The 16,298-nt window shown below is 39.3% G+C and overlaps 1 protein-coding gene across 13 annotated transcripts in view; it reads left to right on the forward strand.

Annotated features, from left to right (window-relative positions):
* The window catches only part of CFAP20DC (CFAP20 domain containing), a 270,624-nt gene that overhangs the window by 61,933 nt on the left and 192,393 nt on the right, over positions 1 to 16,298 (forward strand). The gene's annotated exons all lie outside the window — the stretch shown is intronic.

A 16,298-nucleotide genomic window follows, 5' to 3' on the forward strand; every position in this document is an offset into this window, starting at 1 on the left:
GCTTTTAAAAAGTGTATTTTCTTTGTTCAATTGGAAACAATTTAGTGCACCCACATTCCTTCTGGTTTAAGCAATCTATAGAAAATTAAAATGACTACAAAGGTGGGATTAACCAGATTTATGATTGGCAAAGGAAAGTTGCAAACAGCTTCCACGTAGCAGGTGTAGCTATTTTAATGGATGTTCCAGACTGGTCCATAAACCCACCCAGTTGCTGCACTATTCCACAGATGGCCACTTAAACAATTTAATGTCACTAAAATGGTTCTGGTAAAGAATTCTTTAAAACAAACTGCAATGATTTATCATTTTGAGCTGCGTGAAATACCATCATTACCCTAATGGCCCATGGTCAGAACATTTTTCTTCTAATGTTTTTTTTTTATTCCTCCCACTGGCTCTCCTTCTTCTGTTCCAACCCTCTTTTTTCATCTGTGTATTTTTGTTTATTTGTTTCAAGTTTGTATTACATTCTAGTTAGTTAACATATAGTTAATATTAGTTTCAGGAGTAGAACTTAGTGATTCATCACTTACATATGATACCCAGTGCTCATCACAAGTGCCCTCCTTAAGGCCCATCACCCATTTAACCCATCCCCCACTCAACTCCCCTCCAGCAACCCTCAGTTTTTTCTCTTTAGTGGAGAGTCTCTTATGGTTTGTTAATACCACTAATAAGCTTAAGTTTCATTCACAGTATCTAGCCCCCACTAGATTTCCTTGCTCTGCTCTGTTGGCCTTGATTCGAGAAACATCCTGTCTTCAAATCTTACCCTTTGTGAGTCAGTTTTGGTAACTTTTAGGTCATCTTTTCTTCAAGTTCTGAGAGCTACTTGCTTGGGAGAGTAGGGCAGCTTGACAGACAGATCGACGTACAGAGGCTCAGTGGTGAGAGGCCTGTGGCATTGAATTTCAGGAGGGATGTGTACAGTGAGCAAGTCCTTATATAAGGTGCAGCATGCTGTACAATGATCCACGCCCTCAGCTCTGGCAATGAGAGCGTGGCTAAATACATCACAAAGGCACCACACTTCCTGGCTGATGTCCACGGCAGAGAGTACTAATCGATTGTGGCAACTTTGTCGTCCTTCTTAATGGAACACTGCAGTCACTACCAGTCATTTGACATTGGCACTTAAAATGAAACCTATTTGCCATCTGGGATAGGATTTTTGCAAGACATAAAGTTTTCTTCAAATGGATTTTTCTTATATTGATTCTCCATAAGAAAAGAAAGAAAAGGGGCGCCTGGGTGGCTCAGTCAGTTAAGTGTCTGCCTTTGGCTCAGGTCATGATCCCAGGATCCTGGGATTGAGCCCCGCATCGGACTCCCTGCTCAGCGGGAAGCCTGCTTCTCCCTCTCCCACTCCCCCTGCTTATGTTCCCTCTCTCACTGTGTCTCTCTCTGTCAAATAAGTAAATGAAATCTTGAAAAAAAAAAACGAGGACAAAACATTAAATCTCAACTTTGTGAAGGCATTTCTTTAGGGGGGGAAATATATGGTTCAGAATATCAGACATCTCAAGCAAGCCTTTGGCAAGTGCTAGATTCAGTCAGTTCATAGCTGAGTTTTTTTGACAAGTGCCTGAAGTGCTGAAACTCAGTGCTGGTGCTTAAGGTGAGATCAATATACTGTACATACCAGACTGAACTGAATTCTGTTACAGAACTTCAGAACCCGAATTTCATTCTTGTCATACTGAGAGCCATTCTCTTCTTGTGCAAAGGTGGATTAACAGAAGTGGCTCATTTCTCAGGAGCTTTGAGTATGCTCAAGCACTTGGATAAATGCTTTGCTATAACCTCAGAGTTCTGGAATATGAACGAAACTTAGTCAATTAACAGCTTACACATAAAGCGCAAAAATGCCTTATTTAGGGGGTGCCTGGGTGGCTCAGTCGTTAAGCATCTGCCTTTGGCTGGGGTCATGATCCCGGGGTCCTGGGATTGAGCCCCGCATCGGGCTCCCTGCTCAGCGGGAAGCCTGCTTCTCCCTCTCCCACTCCCCCTGCTTGTGTTCCCTCTCTCACTGTGTCTCTCTCTGTCAAATAAATAAAATCTTTCAAAAAAAAAACTATTAAAAAAAAAAGAAATGCCTTATTTAGACTATGCTAAACATTTTCCATTCATTATCACATTTGATCCCCATAGCAATTCTACATGGTAGAGCCTACTTTTATTCCTAGGTTAAAGATAAGGAATTGAGAAGAGGGAGCCCTAAGTTGCCCAAATATTACAGCTAATAAGTGGGAGGCCTGTGATTTGTGTTCACATAGTCTGACTGAAAAGTCTGTTCTCTTAACTTCCACACTGCCTTTCCTTCACTTGAATTGCAGGTTTTATAATTCTCTTTGTCTAAACGTTCATATCATCCAGTCCTGCCTCTCCAAAGAAGCAAGCCCTTTGGGACCTTATTGGGTAGTAACTTCTAGAGCTTGAGCCCTGGGGGGAAGGTACCTGGTAAATCATAGCCTCATCCACCATCACCAGGATAATGAAGAACCCCAGTTAAGGTTAGGCTTAAAGAACATAGCAAGAATGCATTAGAACCCAGAGTTAGAGTGGATATTTCAGAGGTAGCCAAGAAGAGGTAGGGATTGATAAGAATTGAAAGCCTGAGGAGTGCTTTTCCAGTGAAGCCAGCCATGTTTCTCAAAATGTGATCATTCGAACCCCTGCATTAGAAGTGGTAAGAAGTCTCAAGTCCAGAAATATCTCCCCCATATTGCTTTGTTTTAATTTTACAAAATAAGATTTTTCTTAACACTCATACATCTGGTGAGCTGTCAACTATGAGGCCATTAGATTGCTTTCAGTTGAGATTTGCAACCCGACAAAACAGGAACAGGGAAAAGCTTTTGCCTTCTGAAGCGTGGAAAGAAGATGGGAGCGTGAAGGTCAGGGATGGGAGAATATTAGAATGCAAGGGAGTGGGGAAGTCAGAAGGTGATATAAGGACCTTGAGAACCTGAAGGGTCGGAAGGTGGCTGTAAGGGTCCTGACGGATCTGCCTTGTGTTCCTCTTTGTTTTGGGGCATTTGTTTTTTGTTTTTGGGTTTTTTTTTTTGGTCTCTCCCAATTCCACCCCAGAACAAAGTCGTGCCAACCCTGACGCTCTCTCACCTATTTCCAGACCCTTTCCTCTTGGGCCCCATTAATTCTAGGAAGGAACCCCCCATGCCTTTTCCCATGAGGTCCCTGAGAGGAGGGGCTGGGTGTCTGCAGACAAAACTGCTTTTCAGTGACAGGCCCCTCTCCTCTTCTTGCACCCACCTCCCCCCACCTTGTGCAGTTTTCCAGCTGGCCGTGGCAGCGGGGTGAAGTGAAGAGAGACAAAAAGGGGAAGCATGAAGCAGCTCATCCTTGCCAAGGGGAGCTAGTGTGATACTGTCTCCACTGGTTTTCAAGTCTGCTGCCTCCTGACATCCCGCTTCCCTTTTTTGTCTTCATCACCCCAAATATCTGACAAGAAGCTGTAGAACTTCTACCAGGGAATAAACGATGTCCAGAATTTTGCCATCCCCAAAGTCTTGTCACATGGTCATTGTGACACACAGGATACCCCCAAGCCCAATGTGCCACTTACGAGCACAGTGTAGTTTCCTGGCCACAGTCAGGGCTGACCCCAGTGCTTGCCAGGAGGGCTGGTGTCATCTTTTAGAAGTTATTCTGTCTTCAGTGATTACTGTTGCTTATGAAAAGCATTTGCTTCAATGGTTCGCCTCTTTTAATTCTGATTGCAGGTCTTCATACATGTGCAAGGGAGTTTCTAGCTGAGAAAGACTAATTCAGGTGTTTGGGTCCAATTTAAGTATCAGACAAAGGAGGGGCAGCAGGGGGTGGGCATAGCAACAAATGACATGAAAGAGGCTAACCTCCTGTTTTCACAAGAACCTTGCAATTTAGGTTTTAGCCCCATTTTACTGATGAAGCAACTAATGCTCTGACAACTTATTACTTGCTCAAGTTTCACAGATGGTAAGCGGTAGAACCAGGATTTAAAGCTAACTCGGCCTGCCTACATGGCCTGTGCTCACTCCGGTTGCTCTTTTGGGATGCCAGGGGGTGACAGTAATGGCCCCTGTGACAGGGACAGCTCTCCTCTGACACCGCCACTGCTCTTCCTCCTGCAGGAAGGATGGCACTGTCATCAGGCCTGCTAGCAGCAACCAGGATGTGGGCAACTTTCTTTCTCAGCCACCGTTAGCCTTCCATTTTCCCTTGATCCTCCTCTGTTTCCTAGCGTACTTTTACTTCCACTGTTACCTCCTTCAAGAATTAGGGATTTCCTGGCTTCATTCTCCTGCCAACACTCAGGGTTACTTTAATCTGTTAACTGTTTAGACGTTGAAGTGCACCTTGTTGAATGAATCTTAAGTGCAGGTTGCCCATTATAAATGCAGTTGCCTTGAAAAATAATGTGGTGTATAAGTGAAGCCAAAGGTTGCTTTTTATAGATGTTCTGCAAAAGCAAATAGGCCCTTGTCATTCATAATGAAGGTTAAAATGCCCTGAAATTTAAGATCAGCTGATGCTCCTCTTTCAGAGGAGGTAAGAGAAGCACTTGGATGTTTAAATATACAATCATGTGAAAGTGTTGTCACCACTGAAGACTTTGCTTTGCAGTTGCCATCTTATTACATCTGAACTACGTTAACTACAGCCAAGTGTTGAAACATTCAGAACTACTCCTTGTTCCTTTGTTCTCTTTCTTCAATTAAGAGAAAAAAGACGAACAGATGTTGAAATGACTAATATTCTAGTACCAAGAGCGTCACAGACCAAAACAGGTCATTTTTTGCTTTTGCTATAGAAACAGCAGTAAAAAAAAAAAAAAAGCATAAACCTTGCTTTTAAACGATTCAGTTATTTTCTTTTAGACCATTGGTGCCATAATAGACATTCTCCTTTTAAGTAAACAAGGAATAGAGCATCTATTAATGCAGATTTTTACTTGACATAAAGTTTTTTTTTTAAGCTAAATCCAAGCCTATTAGAAAAATAAGGATTAAGTGGGTTTTCCTAAGATGTTTCTGGAAGTCCACTGTCTCTAGACTCAGTCATATGATTTTGCTGTATAATTTGGCCAACATTAATTCAGTTAATATTTACTGAACACCTACTATATGGCAGGCGTCTGCTAAACACATTGCCACCTCCCTCATATCCTGGAGGAGAAGGCAGAGAAAAGCAAGTACATAAAATACTTACATATTTTGGTAAGTACTCTGAAGGAAACAGGCAAAGGATTAACCAGGGAGGTACCTGCTCTTAGATAAGGCATAAGGATATTTAAATGTTAAGACTTGAAGGAGGATGAATAACTAGCCACATGAAGAGCAAAAGGAAAAGGGTACCCAGAGAAAGAAAAAGCCTGCACCAATTCCTGTTATAAGAACATAGCAAGCGTGAAGCTGGAGAGTAAGAAAGAGGGACAGTGGCGTGAATGAGGTGGGCATTTCCACCCCTCCGGATCCATGCACTGCCTTCTCTCATGTGCTCTGTGTCCTGAGAGGTAGATCCCTTCTGTTCCTCCACATCATGTTGTGTGAATCACCCAGATATGCCCTTCATCTCCAGACTTCTCAGTCAGTGGGAAGTACCAGCAAGAGCTCAGAGGGAAGCAAGAGAGAATTCAGGGTATTTCTTCCCTTTCCTTCTGCAGGACCCCTCCTATGAAGATCCAGTTTCTCTGGCTCCAGGAATGGTAATGGCTGCCCACTGTTGTTATCTTTCGGTGTCCAACCATCCCTTGTTTATTCCTTCAACCCTGCCCATACCTCCGTAAAGAGTTGTTTCATGAGTCTCTCCATTTAACCCATGTAGACTGAATTTTGTTTCCTTTGAAATCCCAGACTATAGAGAATGAGACCTGGTGAGTGAGGCAGGATAATTTAAGGCCTTGTGAGCTAGGAATTTAGATTTTTGTTCTCAGAGCAGCACGAAGTTACTGAAATAAGACAGGATAATTGGTCCCCATTCAAGATGGTCACTCTGGCCGCTCTCAAGGGTCTTGACTGGGGGATAGAGGAAAAGAATGGAATCAGGGAGACCAGCTGGAAGGCTATGCAGGCAAGACACATGGTGCTTGGACCAGAGGGCAGTATAAGAGTTAGAGAAATGAGTGGATCCAACATAGAACTGATAGACTTGCAGAGAGGAAATATGGGTCAAGAATGACTCTTAGGTTTCTGGTTTGAGCCCCTCTGCTGGGTAGTGGTGAGGATGGGGAATTAGGGTTTTTCTTTTTCTTTCTTTCTTTCTTTCTTTCTTTCTTTCTTTCTTTCTTTCTTTCTTTCTTTCTTTCTTTCTTTCTTTCTTTCTTCCTTTTTAGTTTTTATTTAAATTCCAGTTAGTTAACATACAGTGTAATATTAATTTCAGGTGTACAATACAGTGATTCAACAATTTCATATATCACCTGGTGCTCATCACAACAAGTGCACTCCTTAATCCCCATCACCTAGGTGACCTCCCCTCTGCTAACAACCAGTTTGTTCTCTATAGTTAAGAGTCTGTTTCTTGGTTTGCCTCTTGATGGGTTTCATTTGCAATGTCTGTGGAATATTCAGGAAAAGTTTCAAGTAAGCAGTTTGAAGTTCAAGGAATGAGTGAGGGCTGGAGATGTAGATTGAATTGTCAACACAGAGATAACATTTAAAATCAGAGCAGGGAGTGGAAAATCGTCCCCATGGAAAAGAATGTTTAACAGAGAGAGAGAGAAGAGAACCCAGAAGCTCCCAGATATAAGTCTATAGGAGCTATTTGAATGCACATTTTAATTCTTCCCCAAATATTAAATAACATATAAATCTAGCTTTAGGGAAAGTAAAAATGGAAATAGTGAATGCTACAGAAATCAAATGTGAAAATGCTAGGTATTATCTTCTCCCCATAAAATAATCTTGATATCTAATTGGATATATTTTTTAAAAGAGCAGTAGTTTTGTGCCTTCTGGGAACATTGCCTTACTTTCTGCTTTGAAAATTGGCACAAATGTAGCTCATGTGAACACTTTCGTCTTGTGCTGGAAACTTGTGAATTGACTATAGAACTGAATGAGTTAATTTGCTGCTCGTTTCTAAACAACAGGATTCAGGTGATGAATTCTATGTGTTGTCTAACTTAATTGGGAAATGTGTTTACATTGATAAGCTTCCAGCCTAATTCAAATGAAGGGAAGCTTTCTAATTTCACCTTTCATTTACTAAAATTTTTTAAGATAGAAGAATGTATAAAAATGAAACCAATGTGTCAATCCATAATAACCAAATCTGTTTGCTTTTTACTTCAAAACAATCATTAGGCCCTACAATAAGACATTTCTTGGTGGTTTTCTTTAGTTCCTCTACAAATGATCATCCTCTGACTCCAGGGACCTATAGATTTTAGTATATGGCCTTCCAGCTTGTATATTATAGTGCTGAACTGTCATCCATAGCATCCATTAGAATGTTATTGACAAAATGTCCACTCGTATTGAACTAAGCACTCGATAAACCACTATAAGTAAATTGTTGTGCTCTTACCTCGAAGGATGGTCTATTGATTCCCCACACAAGTATGGGCCTAGGAGCACAACCCTAGCTACAGTTCCCTTGTGGTACCTGTAAAATGTTGCATAATGTCTTTTTTGAGATCCCCAGAAGTAAAGAATTCTTTTAAACATTTCTTTTTTATATATTGTTGTCTGTGCAGATTATTTTTTTTTATTTCACATAGTAAACTGCTAATCATTGCTTTGTTCTTATGGGCTAAAACTCTTCCATTTATAAATTATGGAAGAGCAGTCCATGCCCATAATGGGAAACTTTGGAATCATTCTCCAAATGTAACTGCATCTAATAATTTTTTTGTGGGTACTTTCAGAGATTATCTCTGTGTGTGTGTGATATTATAATCTTTTTTTCCTCAAAAATAATCATACCATTTATATTTTTTGGAAATTGGTTTGGTGTGGTGAGAGCGGAGCTTTCTACTTTTATCTGTCTTGGGAATCTTTCCATGTTGCTACTTATTAATTTGTCTCATTCTTTTTAATAGCTGCCATATGTATCATTGCATGCGTTTAGCATAACATATTTATCCAAAATTTCCCTGCTTGTTTTTCTGTGTTATAATGAGCTTCCATATAAGTGTATCTTTACATACTTGTAAAATCTCCATTTAAACACGTGAGATTTTCATGTGAATAAGAGAATATATACATTACCTAAGGGGTCACAGTCTCCTACAGCTATAGTGATACATTCAGGAAAGCAGAGGTGAAGAGGGAGAGAAAATCGGGAGGTGTTCAAGGACATTTGACAAATTTCCCCCCCTGTTGGATACTGTCAAATTTCCACTGAAGGTAACTTACAGCAAAATTTTTAAACAATGATAACAACAACAAAAAACAAAAACAAAAAAAAAAAGTTTTTTCAAGACTAATCAGAAATCCCCAATAATCAGTTTGTGTAGTATTTTATATTGATAATTGAGCATCTAACTGATTTGCAATTTGTGAAAAATGTACTTTAGTGCCAAATATCTTCTTTATAGTGGTCTTCAAAAAGTGATCATTTATGCTGATACCATTCAGTTCAACAGAATAGTCAATTATGGAACAATACCCTAACCTTATGTATAAACAAAAGGCTACAGTGCATTGGTGTTGTATATCCTAAAATACAAGTGAGTTCATTGACAATTTATGGCAAGGTATATTTTGGGGGCGTTAGGAGAATGGGTGGTATGAGTTCCATAATTTGACTTCTCACTTTTATGTTAGAGAACTCTAGTACCCAAGCCGTAGCTTTTCTAAGGAAGGTGAATGTTGCTTGAAAACATGATCTTGAAGAAAAGAGAAAACCCAATAAATTAGAGCTGACAAATCAATTAAACGCATACACCTGGAGGAGTAATATCCTATATTTATAAAGTACTTCACAGTTTCTGAAGTGTTTTCATGGTCATTTTCTCAGTACAATGAATGGACAGATGTTATTATCCCCAATGAGGAAGGAATTGAGACTCCAAGAGGTTGACTCTACTCCCTGGAACCCTTTGTCTTTAGTAATAAAGATGTAAATATTAGTGTAGTAGTTTCCTAGGGCTGCCATAACAAATCACCACAAACTGGATGGATTAAAACAACATAAATGTATTGTCTCACAGTTCTGGAAGTTAAAAGTCCCAAATCAAGTTACCAGCGGGTTAGTTCCTTCCAAAAGCACTGAATGAGAATCTGTACTATGCCCTTCTCTGCTACCTTTTCTGAGAGTTGCCAGCAATCTTTGGCATTTCTTGGCTTATAGATGCATCATTCCAATTTCTGCCTTTGTTGTCACATGGCACCCTCTCTCTTAGTCCAAATTTCCCTCTTCTTATAAGGATGCCAATCATTGGATTACAGCTCACTCTAACGTAGCATGACTTTATTTTAATTTGATTATATCTGCAAAGACCCCATTTCCAAATAAGGTTGCATTCACAGGTACCAGGGATTAAGACTTGAACATATCCTTCTGGGGGACACAGTTTAACTCACAACAATGACTATGGAGCATTGAATGAATGTTTTCCAGGAGCACAAGAGCATCACCAAGAAAGGTGATGCTTACTCTTTTCTATACCTTTCTGCTGTATTTCCACTTACCCAAAGCCCCATCACCAGTTAGTGATTGAAGTACTAACAGCTTTTTTTTGTGGAGATACAATTCACATACCATAAAATTCTCCCTTCAGGGTGTATTATTCAGTGGTTTTTAGTATATTTCACAGAGTTGTGCAACCATCAACACTGTGTAATTTTAGAATGCTTCATCACTCCCAAAGTACCTGTATTCATTAGCAGTTACTCCCTGCTACCCCTAGCCCTTTCTTTCCATCTCTAGGGATTTGCTTATTTTGAACATTTCATATAAATGGAATAGTCTTTTGCATTTAGCTTCTTTCACTTAATGTTTCCAACATTTGTCTATGTTGTAGCATGCCTTTAGTCCTTTTTATGCCTGAATAATAATCCATTGTATGGGTCTACTGTATTTTGTTTATTCACTTATCAGTTGATGGACATTTGAGTTGTTTCTACTTTTTGGCTATTATTAATAATGCTGCTGTGACCCTTCATCTACAAATTTTTGTGTGGACATATGTTTTCAATCCTCGTGGTTATATACATAGGAGTGAAATTGCTGGGTCATATGGAACTCTACATTTAACTTTTAAGGAACTGCCAAACTGTTTTCAAAGTGTCTGTACCACTTTATACCCCCACCAGCAGTGTATGTGGGCTCCAATTTTCCCACATCCTCAGAAACATTTATTGTTTGTCTTTCTTTTTTTTTTTTTTTTAATTTTTTTTTATTCTTATGTTAATCCCCTTACATTACAACATTAGTTTTAGATGAAGTGTTCCATGATTCATTGTTTGTGCACAACACCCAGTGCTCCATGCAGAATGTGCCCTCCTAAATACCCACCACCAGGCTAACCCATCCTCCCACCCCCCTCCCCTCTAGAACCCTGTTTGTTTTTCAGAGTCCATCATCTCTCATGGTTCGTCTACCCCTCCGATTTCCCCCACTTCATTCTTCCCCTCCCGCTACCTTCTTCTTCTTCTTCTTTTTTTTTTTTTTTTTTTTTTCTTAACATATATTGCATTATTTGTTTCAGAGGTACAAATCTGAGATTCAACAGTCTTGCACAATTCACAGCGCTTACCAGAGCACATACACTCCCCATTGTCTATCACCCAGTCCCCCCATCCCTCCCATCCCACCCCCCACTCCAACAACACTCAGTTTGTTTCCTGCGATTAAGAATTCCTCATATCAGTGAGATCATATGATACATGTCTTTCTCTGTTTGACTTATTTCACTCAACATAATACCCTCCAGTTCCATCCACGTCGTTGCAAATGGCAAGATCTCATTCCTTTTGATGGCTGCATAATATTCCATTGTATATATATACCACATCTTCTTTATCCATTCATCTGTCGATGGACATCTTGGCTCTTTCCACAGTTTGGCTATTGTGGACATTGCTGCTATAAACATCGGGGTGCACGTACCCCTTCGGATCCCTACTTTTGTATCTTTGGGGTAAATACCCAGTAGTGCAATTGCTGGATCATATGGTAGCTCTATTTTCAACTTTTTGAGGAACCTCCATACAGTTTTCCAGAGTGGCTGCACCAGTTTGCATTCCCACCAACAGTGTAGGAGGGTTCCCCTTTCTCCGCATCCCCGCCAACATCTGTCGTTTCCTGACTTGTTAATTTTAGCCATTCTGACTGGTGTGAGGTGATATCTCATTGAGGTTTTGATTTGGATTTCCCTGATGCCGAGTGATATTGAGCACTTTTTCATGTGTCTGTTGGCCATTTGGATGTCTTCTTTGGAAAAATGTCTGTTCATGTCTTCTGCCCATTTCTTAATTGGATTCTTTGTTCTTTGGGTGTTGAGTTTGATGAGTTCTTTATAGATTTTGGATACTAGCCCTTTATCTGATATGTCATTTGCAAATATCTTCTCCCATTCTGTCGGTTGTCTTTTGGTTTTGTTGACTGTTTCCTTTGCTTTGCAAAAGCTTTTTATCTTGATGAAGTCCCAATAGTTCATTTTTGCCCTTGCTTCCCTTGCCTTTGGCGATGTTTCTAGGAAGAAGTTGCTTCGGCTGAGGTCAAAGCGGTTGTTGCCTGTGTTCTCCTTTAGGATTTTGATGGACTCCTGTCTCACATTGAGGTCTTTCAACCATTTGGAGTCTATTTTTGTGTGTGGTGTAAGGAAGTGGTCCAGTTTCATTCTTCTGCATGTGTCTATCCAATTTTCCCAACACCATTTGTTGAAGAGACTGTCTTTGTTCCATTGGACATTCTTTCCTGCTTTGTCGAAGATGAGTTGACCATAGAGTTGAGGGTCCATTTCTGGGCTCTCTATTCTGTTCCATTGATCTATGTGTCTGTTTTTGTGCCAGTACCATGCTGTCTTGATGATGACAGCTTTGTAATAGAGCTTGAAGTCCGGAATTGTGATGCCACCGGCTTTGCTTTTCTTTTTCAATATTCCTCTGGCTATGCGGGGTCTTTTCTGGTTCCATACAAATTTTAGGATTATTTGTTCCATTTCTTTGAAAAAAGTGGATGGTATTTTGATGGGGATTGCATTGAATGTGTAGATTGCTCTAGGTAGCATTGACATCTTCACAATATTTGTTCTTCCAATCCATGAGCATGGAACGTTTTTCCATTTCTTTGTGTCTTCCTCAATTTCTTTCATGAGTATTTTATAGTTTTCTGAGTACAGATCCTTTGTCTCTTTGGTTAGATTTATTCCTAGGTATCTTATGGTTTTGGGTGCAATTGTAAATGGGATCGACTCCTTAATTTCTCTTTCTTCTGTCTTGTTGTTGGTGTATAGGAATGCCACTGACTTCTGTGCATTGATTTTATATCCTGCCACTTTACTGAATTCCTGTATGAGTTCTAGCAGTTTTGGGGTGGAGTCTTTTGGGTTTTCCACATAAAGTATCATATCATCTGCAAAGAGTGAGAGTTTGACTTCTTCTTTGCCAATTTGGATGCCTTTGATTTCTTTTTGTTGTCTGATTGCTGTGGCTAGGACTTCCAATACTATGTTGAATAGCAGTGGTGATAGTGGACATCCCTGCCGCGTTCCTGACCTTAGGGGGAAAGCTCTCAGTTTTTCCCCATTGAGAATAATATTTGCTGTAGGTTTTTCATAGATGGCTTTTATGATATTGAGGTATGTACCCTCTATCCCTATACTCTGAAGAGTTTTAATCAAGAAAGGATGCTGTACTTTGTCAAAAGCTTTTTCTGCATCTATTGAGAGGATCATATGATTCTTGTTCTTTCCTTTGTTAATGTACTGTATCACATTGATTGATTTGCGGATGTTGAACCAACCTTGCAGCCCAGGGATAAATCCCACTTGGTCATGGTGAATAATCCTTTTAATGTACTGTTGGATCCTATTGGCTAGTATTTTGGTGAGAATTTTTGCATCCATGTTCATCAGGGATATTGGTCTGTAATTCTCCTTTTTGATGGGGTCTTTGTCTGGTTTGGGGATCAAGGTAATGCTGGCCTCATAAAATGAGTTTGGAAGTTTTCCTTCCATTTCGATTTTTTGGAACAGTTTCAGAAGAATAGGTATTAATTCTTCTTGAAATGTTTGGTAGAATTCCCCTGGGAAGCCATCTGGCCCTGGGCTTTTGTTTTTTGGGAGATTTTTGATGACTGCTTCAATTTCCTTAGTGGTTATAGGTCTGTTCAGGTTTTCTATTTCATCCTGGTTCAGTTTTGGTAGTTGATACATCTCTAGGAATGCATCCATCTCTTCCAGGTTATCTAATTTGCTGGCATAGAGTTGCTCATAATATGTTCTTATAATTGTTTGTATTTCTTTGGTGTTGGTTGTGATCTCTCCTCTTTCATTCATGATTTTGTTGATTTGGGTCCTTTCTCTTCTCTTTTTGATAAGTCTGGCCAGGGGTTTATCAATCTTGTTAATTCTTTCAAAGAACCAGCTCCTAGTTTCGTTGATCTGTTCTACTGTTCTTTTAGTTTCTATTTCATTGATTTCTGCTCTGATCTTTATGATTTCTCTTCTCCTGCTGGGTTTAGGCTTTATTTGCTGTTCTTTCTCCAGCTCCTTTAGGTGTAGGGTTAGGTTGTGTACTTGAGACCTTTCTTGTTTCTTGAGAAAGGCTTGTATTGCTATATACTTTCCTCTTAGGACTGCCTTTGCTGCATCCCAAAGATTTTGAACAGTTGTGTTTTCATTTTCATTGGTTTCCATGTATTTTTTTAATTCTTCTTTAATTTCCTGGTTGACCCATTCATTCTTCAGTAGGATGTTCTTTAGCCTCCATGTATTTGAGTTCTTTCCGACTTTCCTCTTGGGATTGAGTTCTAGTTTCAAAGCATTGTGGTCTGAAAATAGGCAGGGAATGATCCCAATCTTTTGGTACCGGTTGAGACCTGATTTATGACCTAGGATGTGGTCGATTCTGGAGAATGTTCCATGGGCAGTAGAGAAGAATGTGTATTCCGTTGCTTTGGGGTGGAATGTTCTGAATAGGTCTGTGAAGTCCATTTGGTCCAGTGTGTCATTTAAAGTCTTTATTTCCTTGTTGATCTTTTGCTTAGATGATCTGTCCATTTCAGTGAGGGGGATGTTAAAGTCCCCCACTATTATTGTATTGTTGTTGATGTGTTTCTTTGCTTTTGTTATTAATTGCCTTATATAATTGGCTGCTCCCATGTTAGGGGCATAGATATTTACAATTGTTAGATCTTCTTGTTGGATAGATCCTTTAAGTATGATATAGTGTCCTTCCTCATCTCTTATTACAGTCTTTGGTTTAAAATCTAATTTGTCTGATATAAGGATTGCCACCCCAGCTTTCTTTTGGTGTCCATTAGCATGGTAAATGGTTTTCCACCCCCTCACTTTCAATCTGGGGGTGTCTTTGGGTCTAAAATGAGTCTCTTGCAGACAGCATATAGATGGATCTTGTTTTTTAATCCAGTCTGTTAGCCTGTGTCTTTTGATTGGGGCATTTAGCCCATTTACATTCAAGGTAACTATTGAAAGATAGGAATTTAGTGCCATTGTATTGCCTGTAAGGTGACTGTTACCGTATATTGTCTGTGTTCCTTTCTGGTCTATGTTGCTTTTAGGGTCTCTCTTTGCTTAGAGGACCCCTTTCAATATTTCTTGTAGGGCTGGTTTTGTGTTTGCAAATTCCTTTAGTTTTTGTTTGTCCTGGAAGCTTTTTATCTCTCCTTCAATTTTCAATGACAGCCTAGCTGGATAGAGTATTCTTGGCTGCATATTTTTCTCATTTAGTGCTCTGAATATATCCTGCCAGTCCTTTCTGGCCTGCCAGGTCTCTGTGGATAGGTCTGTTGCCAATCTAATGTTTCTACCATTGTAGGTTACATATCTCTTCTCCCGAGCTGCTTTCAGGATTTTCTCTTTGTCTATGAGACTCGTAAGTTTTACTATTAGATGTCGGGGTGTTGACCTATTTTTATTGATTTTGAGAGGGGTTCTCTGTGCTTCCTGGATTTTCATGCCTGTTTCTTTCCCCAAATTAGGGAAGTTCTCTGCTATAATTTGCTCCATTATACCTTCTGCCCCCCTCTCTCTTTCTTCTTCTTCTGGGATCCCAATTATTCTAATGTTGTTTCATCTTATGGTATCACTTATCTCTCGAATTCTGCCCTCATGATCCAGTAGTTGTTTATCTCTCTTTTTCTCAGCTTCTTTATTTTCCAGCATTTCATCTTCTATATTACTGATTCTCTCTTCTGCCTCATTTATTCTAGCAGTTAGCGCCCCCATTTTTGATTGCACCTCATTAATAGCCTTTTTGATTTCTACTTGGTTGGATTTTAGTTCTTTTACTTCTCCAGAAAGGGTTTCTCTAATAACTTCCATATTTTTTTCAAGCCCAGCTAGTATCTTTAAAGTGATGATTCTGAACTCTAGATCTGACATCGTACTAATGTCCGTATTGAGTAGGTCCCTGGCAGTCGGTACTGCCTCTTGTTCTTTTTGTTGAGGTGATTTTTTTCGTCCCGTCATTTTGTGCAGAGGAGAATAGATTAATGAGAGAACAAAATGCTAGCAGAGTAACCACGTCCCCAGAAAATATACTCTAAACAAATCAGAAAAGACCTGAAGCAGTGGGATAAGAAGGGGAAAGAGAGAAAAAAGAAAAAGAAAAAAAAAGAAAAAGATAAAGATAAAAACAACAACAAACAAAACAAAACAACAACAACAAAAGAAAAACCAGAATGTGATCAAATATGATCTATATGGTATATAGATCAGTGCCACACACTAGATTTGGGGTGTGTTTTGGTCTTTTAGAAGAAAGTGTCTCCCAAAATTTTAAAGAAAGAAAAACTTATATATGTACAAAAATAAGGGTTGATACGATGAAGGGATGGAAAATGACTGTAAAAATGGAAATTATAAAAAATTTTATAAAAGGAATTGATAAGAAGTTGTTTGAAAAAAGAAAGAGGATTTAAAAAAAGAAAAAAGAAAAAGAAAAAAAAAGGGAGAGGATGTGATCAGGCAGGGGAATAGAGAACACCATATACTAGAGATTTAGGGTATATTTTAATCTGTTAGAAGAAACTATCTCAAAATTTTAAAGAGAGAACAACTTATATATATAAGCCAAAAATATGGGTAACTACTATGAAGGGATAGAATATGACTCTAAAAATGAAAAATAAAAATGTTTTTTTTTAAAAAAAGGGGATTG

This window comes from Mirounga angustirostris, unplaced genomic scaffold (assembly GCF_029215605.1).
Source record: "Mirounga angustirostris isolate CCGP_5_RB_7025 unplaced genomic scaffold, mMirAng1.0.hap1 SCAF_1, whole genome shotgun sequence".
Lineage (NCBI taxonomy): Eukaryota > Metazoa > Chordata > Mammalia > Carnivora > Phocidae > Mirounga > Mirounga angustirostris.